General features: G+C 38.4%; 1 pseudogene; it reads right to left on the minus strand.

Annotated features, from left to right (window-relative positions):
- Nucleotides 1-19,199, minus strand: part of LOC138737365 (large ribosomal subunit protein P1 pseudogene) — a 53,178-nt pseudogene extending 33,979 nt beyond the window's left edge.
- Nucleotides 19,200-19,776: the final 577 nt, after the last annotated feature.

The raw sequence follows: 19,776 nt of genomic DNA on the forward strand, positions 1-19,776 counted from the left end.
TTTGATCAACACCATATTCCCATCATAACCTTGATGTTCACTTTCTCTTATCCATCCATCAACACCCTTTCTGCAATTTAAATGAATATGTTTTCTCACTTTTCATACATTTTATGAAGATTAGTTCTGCTTGTTGATAGACACATGAACAGCTGAGAGAAATAAGATATGGTTAGTTCAAATGGAGTTATAAACCGATATTTTTTTGGATGGATTACTGCATATCTTTTGTGAATGACTGAAAAAATTATATTTATTGAGGTGTTCTTGAATAAGTTTGAGAGCAATTATTAATGTAAAATAGCCTTCTGACTGCTCTGCAAAACTGTTTTATTGTTTTTTTTTTACATTTGCATTTTGCCATGCAACATATGTACAAATATTGTGAAATCTTTACCTTCCTTGAAAAATTGCACTGATGACATTCAAAACTTCCACTCTCATTCAATCTACATATTTTTGAATATTTCAAAGTGACTGTTTCATATCTGTGTCCTTTGGTTCCTTTCTGATGTCTTTCATTGTCTGATCTGGATCATTTCACATTTCTATTCTCTCAATAAATGTTAAAAATAGAATATCAAGATTTTTATGAAGCAACCTCCACTTAAGGATACAAGCTTTCCCTAATTGAACCTTGCTTTATGTGACCTACATTCTGACATTGAAAGAGTTCAGACTTTCCTTTACTAATGCTCAATTAAAGATATGTAGGGTGTGGTTTATTTTGAGCAGATTGTCCAGGTCATCTGACAGAATACTTCATTGGGAGAGCTCACGAATAAGCACCTCGACTTGACCTGGCTGGCGGTGAAAGGAGTCCTCCCAGTCAGATATTTACTGTTTGCCCAGAAAATCACCAAGTAGACGACTGTGATAGGTTGGAGGCAGTTGCTCATTTCAGTTTACAGGCTATTCCTGGAGCTGTACACAGAGGTAGACCATAGAATCATAGAACACTACAGCACAGAAATAGGCCCCTTTGACCCTTCTAATTTGTGCTGAATCATTTTAGTTTTGCCTAGTCCCACTGACCCACACCTAGTCCATAGCCCTCCATACATTTCTCATCCATGTACCTGTCCAAATTCTTCTTAAATGTTAAAACTGATCCCGCATTCACCAACTCAGCTGGCAGCTAATTCCCACTCCCACCACTCTGTGTGAAGAAGTTCCCCCTCATGTTTCCACTAAACTTTCCCTTTCCACTTTTATCACGTGTCCCTTTGAATGTATCTCACCTACCCTCAGTGAAAAATACCCATCTACATTATTCTGTCAATCCCCCTCATAATTTTAAATACCTCTATCAAATCTCCCCACATTCTTCTACCCTCCATGGAATAAAGTCCTAACCTGTTTAACCTTTCCCTGTAATTCACTTCCTGAAGTTCAGGCAACATTTTAGTAAAGCTTCTCTCCACCCTTTCTATCTTATTGATATATTTCTTGTAGTTAGGTGACAAAACCTGCACACAATACTTTAAATTTGGCCTCACCAATGTCCCATACAACTTTACCATAACATCCCAACTTCTATACTCAATACTTTGATTTATGAAGGCTTATATGCCAAAAGCTCTCTTTACAACCCTATCCACTGTGATGCCACTTTCAGGGAAATATGTAGTATCTTTATTGCCAGGTCCCTCTGTTCTACCACACTCCTCAGTTCATTACCATTCATCGTGTACATCCTTTCTTGGTTTGTCCTTACAGAATGCAGCACCTCACTCTTGCCTGCACTAAATTCCATCTACCATTTTTCAGCTGCTCCAGATCCCTCTGCAACCTTTGAAAATCTTCTTCACTGTCCACAACACCTCCAATCTTAGTGTCATCTGCAAATCTGCTGATCCAATTTACCACAATATCATCCAGGTATAGAAGACAAGCAACAATGGTCCCAGCACCGAACCTGAGGCACACCACTAGTCACAGGCTTCCAGACTGAGAAGCAATCAACCACCACTACTCTCATCCAGTCATTGCCAATACATTTCACTATTTCACAATGAATACCTAGTGTCTGAACCTTCTTGAATAATCTCCCATATGGGACCTTGTCAAAGGACTTACTAAAGTCCATGGAGACAACATCCACAGCCTTTCCTTTGTTAATCTTCCTTATAACCTCCTCAAAAGCTCTATAAGATTGGTTAAATATGACCTACCACTAACAAAGACTATCTCTAATCATTTTCTCAATATCAAAATAATTGTACCTGTATATCCAATCTCATAAAACACCTTTGAATAATTTACCCTACTACTGACATCAAGCTCACCAGCCTATAATTTCCAGGGTTATGTTGTGAGCCTTTTTTAAACAATGGAATAACACGAGCAACCATTTAATCCTCCTGCACCTCACCCGTGGCAAAGAACATTTTAAATAATTCTGTCAGAGCCCCTGCAATTTCTACACTAGCTCCCTCAAGGTCTGAGGGAATATCTTGTCAAGCCTTGGAAATTTATCCACCCTTTTTTGCTAGCACTTCTTCCTCTTTCATCTGTGTAAGTTCCATGACCTCACTGCTTGTTTCCCTTACTTCCCATGACCCTGTGCCCTTTTCCTGAATGAATACTGATGAAAAAGAAACATTTAAGATCTATCCTATCTCTTCTGGCTCCATATAAAGCCGACCATTTTGATCTTCAAGGGGACAAATTTTGTCCCTTTCTATTCCTTTTACTCTTAATACACCTGTAGAAACCCTCAGGATTTTTGTCAGCCAAAGCAACCTCATGTCTTTTCTTTTAGCCTTCCTGATTCCTTTCTTGAGATTTTTCTTGCATTTTTTAATACTCCTAAAGTACCCCATTTGTTCCATGTTGCCTATACCTGCTATACACCTCTCTTCTTCAAAAACAGATCCCCAATATCCATTAAAAAACAAGGTTCCCTATGCCTGTTAATCTTGACTTTAATTCTGACAAGAACATAGAACTCTGTATTCTAAAAAATTCACCTTTGAAAGTCCTCCACTTACCTCACTCATCCTTGCCTGAAAACAACTTATTCCAATCCATGCATTCTAGACCCTTTCTCATTTCCTCAAAATTAAGCTTTCTCCAATTTAGAATCTCAGCCTAAGGCCCAGTCTTATCCTTCTCCATAATTAACTTGAAACTGATGGCATTATGATCACTGGATCCAAAATATTCCCCTACACATACTTCTGTCACCTGTCCTGTCTCATTCCCTAAAAAGAGATCCAGTAATGCATTTGCTCTAGTTGGTATCTCAATATATTGATTTAGAAAACTTTCCTGAACACATTTGACAAACCAGCCCTTTTACAGTATGGGAGTCTCAGTCAATTTGTGGAAAATTAAAATCCTCTACTATTGCAACCTTATGTTTCCTGCAACTTTCTGCTATATCTCTACAGTTTAGGTTTTCCATTCTTGTTGACTCTTGGATGATCTATAATACAATCTTTAACAAGTGTGGTCATACCTTTCTCATTCCTCAGCTCCACCTATATAGCCTCAGTAGACAAACCATCTGGTATGTACTGCCTGATCACAGCTGTGATATTTTCCTTGATGAGCAATGCCACTCCTTCCCCTTACATCCCCTCTGTTCTATTACAGCACTGGAAGCCAGGAACACTGAGCTGCCAGTCCTGCCCCTCCTGCAACCAAGTTTTACTGATGGCCACAATGTCATAATTCCACGTGTCAATCTGTGTTTCCTATAATACTGCTTGCATTGAAATAGATGCACTTTATAAGATTTCCACCACGTACAAGCTGTTGACTTCTAACTGTGCATGTAATTTTCACATCATCTTTTTCCTCCTCTACTCCTCTATCTGCTCTAGCACTCTGGTTCCTATTCCCCTGCAAATCTAGTTTAAACCCACCGAAAAAGCACTACCAAACTTTCCACAAAGATATTAGTTTGCCTCCAGTTCAGATGCAAACTGTCCAATTGGAACAGGTCCCACCTTCCATGGAAGAGGACCCAATGATCCAGAACTCTGAAGCCCTTCCTCCTGCACCATGTCTTTAGCCACGTGATAAGATGCATCATCCTCATATTCCTAACCTCACTAGCAGATGGCACAGGTAGCAATCCTGAAATCACAACCCTGGAGATCCTGTCCTTCAACTCCCTGAACTCTCCTTGCAGAACCTCCCTCCTCACTTTTCCTATCCACATCATTGGTCCCAATATGGACCACCACATTTGGCTGCTCACCCTGAGAATGCCATGAATTTGATCTGAGATATCTTGAACCCTGGCACCAAGGAGGAGGCAACACACCAATCAGGATACTTGATCTCTTCCACAGAACCTCTTATCTGTTCCTCTAACTATGGAATCCTCTATCACTACAGCTCACCTCTTCTTCTCCCTTCCCTTCTTAGCCACAGGACAAGACCCTGTGCCAGTGACTTGATTGCTGTGGCTTATCCCTGGTAGGTAATTTCTCCCTCCCCAAGTGAATGCAAAATGGTATACTTGTTATTGAGGAGAACAGCCACAGGGATGCCCTGCACTGCCTGCCTTTTCCCTTTCCCTCTCCTGATTGTCACCCATCTACCCTCCTCCAGCCTCCTAGGTGTGATAACGCCCCTGTAACTCCTGTCTATCACCCCCTCTGCCTTGTTCATCCAAATCAGCTCCAATTCCTTAACTTGGCTTCTGCAGTTGGATGCACTTTTCACAGATGAAGTCATCAGGAATACTACTGGCTTCCCTGATGACCCACATTCTGCAAGAGGAGCATACCCCTGTTTTGCTTACATTCCCACTGTTTTTGACTAGAGGAACAAAATATATGTCTAATCATTTGCTCTTACCTGTGTTTACCTGCTGAATCCTTTTTGTTTCTTGAATAGGATGGCCCTTTCTTATTTCAACTCCTACCATCCCTTGCCAAAGCCTGTTCTCACCAAAGCCTGTTGAGCCAAAGACTTACCACTCTGACTCAGTCCACTCTGATGATGACCAGTTCCTCAATGACTGCTCCATGATACAGCCCTTCACTTTTATAGTGATATTTAGCTTTCTCAAATCACCCAGTGCTACTGGTCCAAGTGTCTGACCTTGTGGCTAAGAAAGGGAGGGTGGAGAAGAGGCAAGCTGTAATGATAGGGGATTCATTTGTGAGCGGAATAGATGAGAGGTTCTGAGGAAGAGATCGAGAATACTAGATGGTATGTTGCCTCCCAGGTGCCAGAGACTGGGGTATTTCAGATCAAGTTCATAGTATTGAAGAGGGAGGGTGAGAGGCCAGAAGATGGGGTCCATGTCAGGATCAATAATCTGAGTAGGAAGAGAGATTAAATCCTGCAAAGAGTGTTGAGGGAGGTTGGTGTGATGTTAAAGGTCAGGACTTCCAGAATTGTGATCTCAGGATTGCTATGCATGGCACCTGTGGGTGAGATTAGAAAATGGAGGATATTGCAGCTTAACACGTGGCTAAAGAGATAGTGAAGAGGGAAGGTTTCAGATTTCTGGATCACTGGGCTCTCTTCCAGAGAAGGTAGGACCTATTTTGAGGGAACAGTTAGCTGTTCAGGGGTGTTTAAAATAGATTTACTGGGGGATGGGAACCAGAGTGCCAGAACAGATAGTTCAGTGGAGGAGGAAAAAGATAATGTTAAGACTGCATTTTAATTCAATAAGGATTGTGCATGGTAGAAATAATGTTCCATCTATTTCAATGCAAGGTCTATTGTAACAAAAAGCAGACAAACTTAGAGTGAGGATTGGCACATGGAATTATGATGACATCAGTAAAAGATTGAAGGAGGGGCAGGACTGGCAGCTCAATGTTTTGGGATTCCATTGTTTCAGATGTAATAGAGTGGGAAGGATAAAAGAGGAAGGAGTGGCATTGTTGCTTCTCTGGGAAATATCACATTTGTGCTCAGACAGGACAGACTAGATGGTTAATCTCATGAGGCTATATGGATGGAGTTGAGAAATGGTAAAGTATGATCACCTTTATAGTGTTGTATTATAGACCACTCAATAGTTTTTGAGAACTAGAGGAGCAAATCTGCAGAGAGATGGCAGACAACTGCAGAAAACTTGTGATAGTAGGTGATTTTAACTTTTCATATATTGACTGGGACTCCCATACTGTAAAAGAGCTGGATGTCTTGTAGTTTGTCAAATGTGTTCAGGAAAGTTTTGTAAATCAATATATTGAGGTATCAGTGAGAGAGAGTATAATGTTGGATTTCCTATTAAGGAATGAGACAGAATTATGTGTTGGGGAACACTTCAGGTGCAGTGATCATAATGCCATTAGTTTCCTAATTATGGATAGGATAGATCTGGTCCTCGGGATGAAATACTAATTTGGAGGAAGGCCAATTTTGAGGAAATTGGAAATAATCTAGAATATATAGATTGGGCTAGGTTGTTTCTGGCAAGGAGGCCTTCAAAGCTGAATTTTTGAGAGGACATTTTATGTTCCTGTAAGGATTAAAGACAAAGTTAACAGACAAAGGGGACCTTTGTTTTTGAAGGATATTAGAGATCTGCTTAAGAAGGAGAGAGACAAGCATATTAGGTATAGGTGACATGGAGCAAATAACATACTTGTGGAGTATAAAAAATGCAGGAAAAAAAACTTAAGAGGGAAATCAGTAGTGCTAACAGAAGATATGAGTCTGCTTTGGCATTTATGGTGAAGGAAAACCCTAAGGGCTTCTGCAGGTAAATTGAGAGCAAAAGGATAGAAAGGGATACATTTTGTCCTCTTAAAGATCAGGGTGGTCAGCTATCTATAAAGCCAGTGAGATGGGGGAGATCTTAAATTGGATTTTGCATCAGAATTTACTCAAGAAATTGGCTCAGAGTCAAGGGGAGTTAGGAAAAAAAAGCAGTGAGAGCATGGAATCAATAAAGATTAAAGAGGAGGAGTTGCTTGTTGTCTTAATGCAAATAAGGGTGGATAAATCCCCTGGCCTGACAAGATATTCCCTCAGACTTTGGGGGAGGCTAGTATAGAAATTTCATGGGCTCTGGCAGAAATAATTACAACATCCATAGCCATGGCTGTGATGCCGGAGGTTTGAACAGTAGCTCACATTGTTTTATTGTTTAAAAAAGACTCCAAAAATAATCCAATGAGTCTAACATCAGTAGTTGTTGAAGAGATTGGATATACAAGCATTTGGTTAGTCAGGGACTGATCATTAAAGATAGTCAACATGGCTTTGAGTGATTTTTTCCATGAGGTTTTTTGAGGAAGTTTTCAGAAAAGTTGATGAAGGAAAGCTGTGGGAATTGCCTACACGGACTTTAATAAAGGCTTTCAAAAGGTTCCACATGGGAGGTCAGTCAGGAAGGTTCAGACACTTGGGTTTCATGGTGAGGTAGTAAACTGAATTCAATATTGATTTTATGGGAGAAGCCAAAAAGTGATAGTGGAGGCTTGTGACTACGTGTGTACCTCAAAGATTGGTTTTTAGTCATCTATATTAATGATCTGGATGAGAATGTGGTAAATTGGATCAGCAAGTTTTAAGATGACACAATGATTGGAGGCATAGTGGACAATAAAGAAGGCTGTCAAAGCATGCAAAAGGATCTGGACAAGCTAAAAAAATGGGCTGCAAAATTGCAGATGGAATTTAATGCAGACAAGTATGAGGTCTTGCATTTTGGAAGGATCAACTAAGGTATAACAGTAAACAGTAGGACACTGAGGAGCGTAATAGAACAAAGAGATCTGGGAATATAGACACACAAGTCCCTGAAAGTGATACCGCAGGCAGATAGGATCATAAGGAGAGCTTTTGGTACATTTGACTTTATCAATCAAAGTACTGAGTGTAGAAGTTGGGATGTAATGGTAAAGTTACATAAGATATTGGTGAGGCCAAATTTGGAGTATTGTGTGCAGTTTTGGTCCCATGACGACAGGAGAGATATAAATAAAATTGAAGAAGAGCAGAGAAGATTTACTATGATGTTGATGGGACTTGAAGAACTGAGTAACAGGGTAATGTTAAACAGGTTAGGTCTTTATTCCCTGGTGTGTAGATGAATGAGTGAAGATTTGATAGAGGTATGCATGATTATGGTGGAGTAAATGCAAGTAGACTTTTCCCACTGAGATTATATGAGATAAAAACAAGAGGACATGGGTTCAGGGTGAAAGGCAAGAAGTTTAGCAGGAACATTAGGGGAAATTTCTTCACATAGAGAGTGGTAGAAGTATGCAGTGAGCTGCTAGCTGAAGTGGTGAACGTGGGCTCAATTTTATCATTGAAGAAATATTTGGGCAGTTACATGGATTGGCTGGGTATAGAGGAATATAGTATGGGTGCAGGTCAGTGGGACGAGGCAGAATAATAGTTTGGCACAAACTAGAAGAGCTGAAGGGCCTGTTTTCTCTACTGTAATGTTCAATGATTCTATGCTTCTATGGAAGGACATCAACATTGAGAAAGATGATCTTCGTCTGCTCTGAACTTTTATTTTGGAAATAAATGCTCAATTGAGAATGAAGTAAGAAATAATTGAAATGACGGATTTTGTTTAATTAATAGGAAGTCAATGTAGGTTTTTTTACCTCTTCCAAATTTACAAGTGAAGCATTTCAGGCAGCGATCATCAACAATGGATAATGCCTCCACAACCTAGGTTTCTGGTTATTTTCTTTACATGAATGTGTGGCTTGTGCATAATCCTGTCTCTTCTAAGATTCCATGGTACATTATTTTTATGTTTATAATATTGTGACTGTGTTAAGCAATGAAGGCCTCAAGCCCGAAACATCAGTTATCTATTTTTACCTCTGCTATATAAAGGACACTCTTTGACCTGCTGAGTTTCCCCAGCATTGTGTGTTTTTATAACATGTTAATTTTTTTCTAGGCATGTTCTCAAAATATTATTGTAAGATTATATTATTCATCCTTCACTGTGCTCTGTTCCAAATGTTTTGAAATTCTATAACTAATTTCCAAAGTCTTTGTGGATTTTATGTTTTTTTTTCCATATTTTTAAAATAAACTTAACTTTCTGTAGTAACAAACCTACCTACCTACCACGTTGGAGATGTGAGAGGGAATGGTGCTATTCAAGTAGAGTGTAACACAATACAGCTGCTTTACTGTAGGTATTTGGGACAGAACCAAACCTAAGTTCATACAGGTTTTAAATCATCATAGCTTTTTAAGAAATAACAAATCTAATATCATTATTGAAAGGTTAGCTTTAGACAGAATGTATTCTGCAATGCTGATATAGCTACAAAGATTAAATAATTTTTTCCATGAGGTACACTGAATTTCGTAACATCAAATTCATATGCTTAGTTTTACTGTGAATAATCATCTTTGAAAAATATGGAGGTATTTAATGAATATGAAATATAATTTATATTTATTCATATTATTGTGTTAATTAATACAAGGGAAGATCACATGTGTCATACAGTTCAATTTTTTTCAGAAATTGAGCACATCAAAATTGAAATTAATATGTTACCTTTAATAGTCAAAAGAATCATGAGGGGTGATAAACAAAAACAATAAAGAAATATGTTCTTTATTGCTGGGGAAATTCAGCAGGTCAAAGAGTGTCCTTTATATAGCAGAGCTAAAAATAGATAACTGATGTTTCGGGCTTGAGGCCTTCATTGCTTAACACAGTTACAATATTATAAACATATAAACAATATACCATGGAATCTTAGAAGAGACAGGATTATGCACAAGCCACACATTCATGTAAAGAAAATAACCAGAAACTTAGGTTGTGGAGGCATTATCCATTGTTGATGATCGCTGCCTGAAATGCTTCACTTGTAAATTTGAAAGAGTCAAAATAAAACCTACATTGACTTCCTATTAATTAAACAAAATCCGTCATTTCAATATGTAACCCACTAATCTTGCAGGAAGAGTTTCAAGTCTAAATATTCTCGCACTGCAAAATGATATTCATCTTTTTTCACTCTCAAGGCATTGATTAAAGTTCTTTAATAGCAAAAATGCAGAGAAATTTCCACTAAATATTACTTTCATTAAACACTGTGTGTCCTTTCAAAATGCAAAAGCAGTGAAAAATTGAGAAGTTTGAAATACATAAACTTTCAGTATCTTTATTTAACAGAGTCATGATCCCGGTTAGACTGAAGGATTTCATGAGAAATCAGCATGATTTCAACAATTTCAAATTGTTTCAACAATTTAGCAGATATAACTCTCACAGTAAACTGGCAATTTGTGGGTATCTGAACAGTTGGGTTAAGATAATCCAAATAAGTTATCAAACTTGAATAAAAGATCCAGTGAATAGCAATTTACTAGCCTATGTTAGAAGATGTACTTCTTAAGGTTCCCCAGGATATGCACAAAATATCGTCAGGAGAGATCTCATAATTTTAATTAATTTCAACAGTCAATAGATTGTTAAGTAGTAGTTCTTGCCTGCACATTTCATTGGTGAAGTCCCATCTCTTATGAAATTTCTTCAAATACCCTGTTTACTTATTATCAGGTTATAGCCTTACTGTTGGATAATTTTGGGTATACGTTACGGCTGCCAAGGCAGTCTAAATTTGAACGTTTACTAACTGAAGGGGGTAAGAAAGGATTGATATCTGATATGTATGCCTCATTACAGCATAAAATGCTTAAGCTGGATATTTATTAATATAAGTTAAAATGGGAAAGAAGATTTGTCTGTATCTATTTCTCAGGATGATTGGATGACTATTCTGAGGATTGAAATGAATGATAAATATTGGGAGGATTTTGGGAAGATTAGTGGGTTACATATATACATACATTTTAAAACAGATCTTATTTGAAAGACTGAAGAATTCATATTCAATAACATTGCAGGATCTCTGGAGAATTGATGCACATTTCACAAGTAGGTGCTAATTGAACTGATGTCATAAAATGAAAGACCATTGTTTTGGAGGAGACAAACTGGCTCCAAGTATTTTTCTCCGAAGTGCTCACAGAAAGGTCACTCCTAGGTTTTGTTTACCTAAGACAACATCTGGACCAAGAATAACTCCTGTTGTTTGCTGAAGAAGGTGGGTTTTTTTTTTTGCAAATGAGAGAGTTACATGGGCTTTCTGGGAGTCTCAGTTGGAGAGAGAGAGAGAGAGAGAGAGAGAGAGAGAGAGAGAGAGAGAGAGAGAGAGACAAGTTAACAAGCTCTCCCAGCTAGTGTGTGTGATTCTGAAAAGAGACTGGAAGAGCTGATTGGAATCAGAAAAAGTTCCAGAGCAGTGGATGGCTGGAAGTGCTATCTGTCTGATGTTTCTCTTGGAATAAGTGGAACAGAAGGGAACTCTGTGGTGGCCTGAAAAAAAGAGGTTACCATCTGGAAAACCCTGATGGGGAAAGTTTCATCAGCGAGACATTGAGGTGACTAATGGTGGTACCTCAGTTGTGGAAATTCTGAAACAACAAATCTCTCTCTGCAAACCCTACAAGAACCTTCCTGAGCGGTAAACATTTACCTTTCGAACACCAAAGCCAGGTGAACTTTATACATGTTAAATTCTGTGCACAGTATAAGAATTGCTTGCATCCAGAGAACTTGGAAGAAGGAGAAGTGAGATTGAACTGTGAACCAAAGAACTTTTCTTAAATTTAGACACACATCATACACGTGCGCTAAGAATTAGATGGGGTTTAATTTGGATTAGTTAAGTAGAAAGTTTGATTCTGTTTTCATGTTTAAAATTGATTAAAAATAACTTTTGTTTTAAAAACCACTTGTCTTGTTGAATGTCTATTGCTGCTGGGTTTTGGGGTCGTATGACTAAAATAGTAAATGTAAGATATAGATTGGTTCATTATAATTTTATACATCAGTTATATTTAACTCCTGAGAAGTTAAGGAAATATAAGTTTATTTCTTCTGATTTATGTTTTAGGTGTCATAAGCAAATTGGCTCATTTTTGCATTCTACTTGGTTGGACCTTTTTGGAATAGAATTAAGGAACTTTTAGAAGTTTTATTTAAATTTAAAATTTCCCTTGATCCTATGGTATTTTTATTAGAATATATTAAGAAATTGAGTTTGGAATTAAAACTAGATAAGTCTCAATTTGCTTTTTTATAGTTTGGCATTACCTGTGGCAAGAAAATGTTTGGCAATTACTTGGAAAAATGAGACTGACTTAAGTGGCATTTGGAAATAAGGTCTTGTATTCCATTGGAAAAGATAATGTATAATTTATGTAATAATTATCCATTCTTTGTTAAAGTTTGGAGCCCATATACGAGATATATGGGTTTGAATTTGAACTGATTTTTCTTCCCACGGGCATTGGGTTTGCACCAAACCATAGGAATAGTTGATAATTGTTATGTAGGTTGGGGTAGATTAGAAGGGGGTTGGGAGGTGTGGGGGATTATAGGGGATAAATATTATGTATCTATGTGTATTTTGATTTTGATTGTATGACTTATTTTGATTAATAAATAAAAAAATTTAAAAGTCCCATCTCATAACTTGAAGAATTATCCTTATCATAGTTTTGCCTTTAACCAAAGGAAAGAAAACAAGACTGACCATTGTTTCAGTATGTGGAACCCTGTGGAGCACCAGCTGGCTGTCACATTTGTCTAGCAATAGGATATTTCAGACTAATTAGTGAAGCACCATAAGAAGTCCTGAAGATCTGTTGAAGAGTGTGGTATAATTATTAACCTTTTCTTCCTATTTTCTTTTCATCTTTTTATTCTATGGCCAAACATTTGGTCCTTTTGTAGTGCAATTCTCTCCTTGATTAGAACATCTAAGTCACATAGTTTTAATCTTTACCCAGTTTGGAGAAGAGCTGTCATTTTACATTAAGAAATGAAAATTTAAATTATTTTGACAGCTCAAATGAGCTGAAATGTTGCAAGGTGTTAACTCAGTTGCCCTGAGAGTTGATTGAATAGAATTATTTCCAAAAGGTGACACTCACCAATTGCAAACCTAAAATTTGAAGCAGAGGAGGGTTTCATACATATTCAATTTTACAAGACGAATTTGAACTTACTTTCTATTACAGATATATTTAAAGTAAATTTATGCCAAATTAGTTGCTAATTGTCTGCAGGATGTTAATAGAAATTCAATTTAAGAGAGGACATTGATATGGAGTACAGATAAAATTATAACAAATTGATGCAATCATATGAAGAAAGCAGATGGAAAATCATTCCTCAAATTATTAGCCTATATTTTTATTAATTCCAAAATTTAGACATGTAAAACTGGAAAGTCTAGGGTAAAGAGCGGAAGGTTTAGAGGAGGAACATTTTCACCCAGAAGGTGGTTGCAACCCAGAATGTACTAACCCATGGAGGCTAGTATTCTCACATCGGCTACGAAGTACCTAGAGAAACACTGAACCTGCAATGCAGTGGAGGTTAACTGGAATGAGTGTAATTAACTGTTATGGTTTGGCGGGCCAAAGGGCCAATTTTTGTGCTGCATAATGCCAAGATTCCTTACATTGGTCCATCTTTTGGCTTTTAATTCCATTGAAGAGTTGTTTTTTTTTTAAAAAAATTACCTATACCAAGTTAGAAATTTGATTTGTACTTTCCACACAATTGCGTGCATTGCCTGTATTTGACTTTGTTTTTAAAGTATTTATATTTCTGATGGTGTTTATTTATTTTCTTCCTCATTTTTATTTAGCTATTTTCCCCTTCACCTGATGCCTTATTGAAGCTATATTTTTTTCCCATTCATTAATTATTTTGTCTTTCTTCCAATTTGGAGAGATTTGGTATTGTCACCAAAGACTTGCAAATTTCTACAGGTGTACTGTGGAGAGCATTCTGACTGGTTGCATCATGGTGTAGTATGAAGGTCCCAATACACAGAACGGGGACAGGCTACAGAGAGTTGTGAGCTTAGCCAACGCCATCATGGAAGTCAATCTTCCCTCCATTAATGACATCTTTAAGAGATGGTGCCTCAAGAAAGCAGCTTCTATCATCAAGGCCCCCCCCCCGCTCCACCACTAGGTCATGTCTATTTCTCATTGCTACCATCAAGAAGGAGGTACAGGAGCCTGAAGACACACACTCAACATTACAACAATAACTTCTTCCCCTTTATCATTAAATTTCTGAATGGATAATGAAACAATGGACACTATCTCACTTTTTTTCACTCATTTTTTTTTACATCATGTATTTACAAAATTATAATTGTTGCACCCCGTGCACAATACAGTTGCCACAAAACAAAACAAAAAATCACGATACATGTTCATGATAATAAACCTGATTCTGATTCAGCTTCTTTTCTCTAACGTTAATTTTCTCCCTTCCTAAGTACTTCTGTCACAATGATGAGGTCTATCTCAATAATCTGATCTTGCCCCTTCTCTGGGTATACACAGAAGGTCTGTATTGAATGGAGCAAACTACCTCACAAACTACTTAGTCACCCTGCCTGGTAACTCCTGCTTCTTTTGTGCCCCTTGCTCAGAAAACCAAGTTGTCTCTTAAATTCCTCTACTTACATTGCTCTGACTCACGGTTTTTTGAAGTTCTCTCTTATCATGACCTACATGGACTCATATTGTCTATGAGATCCACTTCCTGCAGCCCTGATTCTATCCCCACAAAATTATTTACATTCAGATCTTCTTACATTTTTGATGAGGTGAAAATGATACCTTTTCTCTTTCAGGTTTGTAATAAATCTGCTCTAAAAAATCAATTTGTTATTGCAGGTTACATCTCCATTTACCTCCTCCTTTTCTTCACCAAAACCTTTCAGCTGCCAGCTCCAGGAATGAATGCTTTCCATTACTGCATTCCTAATCTGGAGTCACAGCAAACTTGAACTTTGCATTGATCTGTGAGGTCCAGGTTGAGATCAGAAACTCATTGGTGGTCTAGGAAGTCATATCTTCCATTGAAACAACTGCTTCAGTGCCCATATTAGTGAATCACAGAATGATTACAGCACAAAAAAGGAAAAAAAAAACAAAGCCACTCAGCCCATGAAATTGGCCCTGGCTTCAGGTTGAAGTCTACCATCTTGTTCTGGTAACCCAACAAATGCATTCCTTTCAGATATCAATGCAGCTCTACTGTGAATGCTACAATTGAATCTGCCTCTTGGCAGTTCACTCATTGTGTAAAAGTATTTTGACCCTATTTCAAATAACTATTTCAGAGTGGCATGGTTAGTGTAGCGGTTAGCACAATGCTGTTACAGTGCAGCAACTGGGGTTCAAATCCCGCACTGTCTATAAGGAGTTTGTATTCTCCTCTTGTCTGTATGGATTCCTCAGGATGCTTTGGTTTCCTCCCACCCTGGGGGTGAAGGTCATTTGGATGTAATTGGATGACATGAGCATGTGGACCCTAAATGCCTGTTACTGTGCTGTATGTCTAAATTTAAATTAAAACTAAATCACTTTTGGTTCTTTTGCCAATCAAATTCATTCTACGTTCCCTGGTTCTGTAAATGAGCCCAGTTTCCCTCTATTTAATTTGTTTAAATCTTATGGGATTTTAAATAAATCTGTTGGATCCCTTCATAACCTCCTTGTAACAGAAGGAGTCAATGAGGCAGAGATGTTTGAGGTTGCATATATGAATCTCTGTCATACACACAATAAAATGACACACAATAAGCTTGTCATGAAGATCAAAGCCAATCGGAATAAAAAAGGTTGCAGGCACATGAATGGAAAATTGACTAAGATTGAAGATTCTTTCATTGTTGTGTAGTAAAACAAAAAATGTAATATTACACAAAAATTTCTTTAGTCTACCATAAAGCAGACTAAGGTTCATTATTAGCAGAAATTGCCTGGTGTTGAGAGCCCCCCAGAGTTATTGAGTGTCCATGGACTCGCCTCAAGTGATCCTACCGCCTCTCTGAAGCTACACAGCCTTCAGTCCAACCCATTGGCAACCTGACTTCCAGATGAAAACCTCTGACACAATCAGAAAGCCCTCAGTACCCTTGGCATCTTCTTGCATCCCGATTCTGATACTTGGTACCCCTTCATCCAGTCTCCAGCAGCCCGCAGCCTGTTGTGAGTTCCTTGACTGCAGTCACCAACAGCCTGATGGGTTCCTCATCTTGAGTCACCAACAGGCTGCCTCCTGTGTGCTCTTCAGCTTCAGAACCTCTCGCTAGTCCACCACCATGGTCACTGACCCATGGGCCATCTCCTCTGCTTCTCCTTCTTAAATGCAGGGTTGTCTCCCCATTTTCAGGTGCCTTGCGCCTGTCCTCTGCTTCCTTGTAACCCCTTCTCTGGGTATACACAGAAGGTCTGTATTGAATGGAGCAAACTACCTCACAAACTACTTAGTCACCCTGCCTGGTAACTCCTGCTTCTTTTGTGGCAGAGCTATTACTACACTGGCCACCTCGATGCCCATCAAAGCACAGTGGAAGGTTATCATTCTCAATCTTGAGAGACTGCCTAAGAAGGAAAAGGAAAGAATGTAATAGTATTAATGTTCAAATTGGAAAGTAAAGAATAAATATCCTGTTAATTGTTTTACCAGCTCAAGATACTGAATGATGTGAGCTGCTCTGTGCATATTTTCTGAAAGAAGGGATCTTGCACTTAGTCTCTCCTAGGTTTCAAGGCTGATCATTTATACATTACATGAGGATCCCTAAGTATTGCTGTACTATAGTTGTCTGTATTCTGTTACTTAGACAATATGTACCTTTTTATTCTCCCAACTGAAGTCGATGCCCTCGTGTCTTCCCGAATTATATTCTTGTCTACCAAATTTTTGATTATTTAGTTTACCTATCCATATCTTTGTGGAAACCCTCTGTTTCCTCATAACTTACTTTTATCCTTTTCCCGTGTTATATTCTTCCTGCAGTTACACAAATTAGAACACTTTTAAACTAAAAATGCTCATCTATTTATCCTTTTCTCCCTCTTTTAACTTCCTATTGTTAGTTGATTTTTTGCATTGATTTCACTCATTCAAATACATCTTCTCAGCCCTTTCTTGGTTTAATTCCCAATTTTCTAGTTTCCTTTGTTAAGGAGGTGGACCATTTGGCCCATCAACCTCCAAGATTCCAGAGGTTCCCTCATCCTTGTTGTTTTGTAATAAGCTAAAAATTTGATTATTTTGATATGCAAATTCAAGCCACTCTAAAGGAACAAATGATAATTTTGTCTGCATTGTTCTGCTTGCTTATGAAGGAACTCAAAACGTTACATGATGCTTACAGATTATAATGGCTTGACCTGTCTTAATTCATCAATCCAACCATACTTTACTTCTGCTGAATTAGGAAGTGAGTAGTAATTCTGTAATAGGAAATGAAGTCCCTATGATGTTGGATTGTTATGGGCAGATGCTAGTTCTTTGCTCGTTTTCTGTTCTTGTAACTTAAATCATTCTGAGTTTTTTTTTGAAGTTGGATAAACTTGTCATGAGAACAACTTATGATTAATTATCAATGTTATTCTATATATCTGTGGATTTTGGTTCGCAACTCAGAAAAGAAAAGAACTACTTCAACCAAAATCACAAGAAAACCATTGTGTTCTTCATCAGGTCACTTGTGATTTGCTTTTATAACAATTCTTGAAAGAATTACCTCATACATCAACGTGTATTTGGACTACATGTCATAATTTTTGGCAAACATTTTAAATTATAGTTAGACTGTTATAAATTATAAATTTAAATTATTTTTTATAAAATGCAAATTTACACCTTCATCACTGTAACAGGCACTTTTAGTCTATGAGCCCCATGTTGCCCAAATACACACAACAACTCCCCCTGGTAGGTTTTGAATGGTGGGAGGAAATCAGAGCCCCCAGTGGAAACCCAAGCAGACACAGGGAGAACATACAAACTCCTTAAAGAGAATGCAGAACTCGAACACCGAACCCTGTTACAGTGCACTGCTAACTGCAATACTAACCATGCTGCCCGTTATACTCGTGGGATATAAACACCATTTAAGGTGACTATCAGGAGTGACAAATCAAATTAACTTGTCACACTGAATTTTCACCAGTTGTTTAGCATACATAGCTTCAAAATAACAATTTTCCTCAGCTCTCATATAATAATGCTGGCAAAGTGTATCTGTTCACGATAGCTTAGTGGTTAGATCACTGGTCTTGTAAACCAGGGGTCACGAGTTTGTTCCTCACTGAAGCCTCATTTCTGTGAGGGGTGCTAGACAAAATGGTGACTCTCCGCCTTCCTTACAGTAGACAAAAATGTGTTTCATGTATGTTACATTTAGAAAGGAGAACCTTCTCCTTTATATTGCCAGAGGGATCATGGAAGCTCAGCTGAACATCTCTGCGTGCTTTCTGTGCGAGTGTTAATTTTGAAAGTAATTATTAATTTAATCATTGAGAGTTCATTCACTTTTATGTTTCAGTAAAATAATATTTTCGGCTAAAAGTAAGCTGGTGGTAGAATTCAGCAGGTGGAGCAGCATCTGTGGAGGCAAAGTGGTGGTTAATGTTTTGAGTCGAGGCTTGGCATCAGGATCCTCCTCTTTGGAAATCTATTACAAATGTGGTTGTGGTAGTACACCGCCAGCCTACTGCAGGGGGCAACCTCTGTACCTGCAGGAGTGTACCGCCGGCCTACTGCAGGGGGCAACCTCTGTACCTGCAGGAGAGTACCGCCGGCCTACTGCAGGGGGCAACCTCTGTACCTGCAGGAGTGTACCGCCGGCCTACTGCAGGGGGCAACCTCTGTACCTGCAGGAGAGTACCGCCGGCCTACTGCAGGGGGAAACCTCTGTACCTGCAGGAGAGTACCGCCGGCCTACTGCAGGGGGCAACCTCTGTACCTGCAGGAGTGTAAGGTGGACGGGACTACACCTGGTTGGCAGTCAATCAGTCGACCTGAATGGATCAAGCCCCACCTGGTCGGGTGTCAATCACCCTCCGAGATATAAGCCTGCGCTGGCCCCTGAAGTCTCTCTCAGAGTTACTGCAGCTACAGCCAGCCTGGCTCTGTGGAAGTCTTTGTGGATGAAAACCTGTTGTACAGTTTTTACCTTGTGTGTGTCTGATTCTGTCTAACAGTGCACCACAGTGGTTTGCTTCTGAATGATTCACCCCTTCCATAACTAATGCTCTGTTCCTGATTTACCTGTTCCAAGGCTACATTTCTTTAAAATGTTGCTGATGGTTGTAATGGCCAGAATAACAGTCTTGTCTAAATTACTGCTCTGACCTTCAAGTCTGGGAATTTCATGCATATTTTTCACAGCATTTATTTGCAGTTAACATTAAATTTTATTTAATTGAACTCATCATTATGTTTTACTATTAAACTTTACACCGTTTCAACACAAACATGGACCTTCTGTTTGCTTTAACTATCTTTAGAGAACTATTCCATCAGAATATTAATATTAAAATACTGAGATACATCAGAGACACTTGAAAATAAACATTTAAAACATTTTACTATTTGTTTAAACAATATCTTATACTTGAATATCATTCAGAATCCTTTTGGTTGGATAAACCAAATATGTCATCATATCACAGGTCTTCTGAAAATCCAAATGTGACAATGATAATCCACCTTATCTATTGTATTTGTTACTGTAGGGCACTACCAGTAACCTCAGAGGCAAGCTGAGGAAAAGATAGGCTTTAATACACAGAAGAACCTTGCTGGCCCAGATTCCAGGATAGGAATTGTGGCAAGGGAAAGGTGGCTCGACCCTTATGGCCCAGAAACATAGGGGAGTAGTCATAGGGTATGAGTCATCCGTGGGTGGGTCAGCTCCATATAAACAACAGGCAATGGTAACTATATACAATGGA

Source organism: Narcine bancroftii, chromosome 6, assembly GCF_036971445.1.
Source record: "Narcine bancroftii isolate sNarBan1 chromosome 6, sNarBan1.hap1, whole genome shotgun sequence".
NCBI lineage: Eukaryota > Metazoa > Chordata > Chondrichthyes > Torpediniformes > Narcinidae > Narcine > Narcine bancroftii.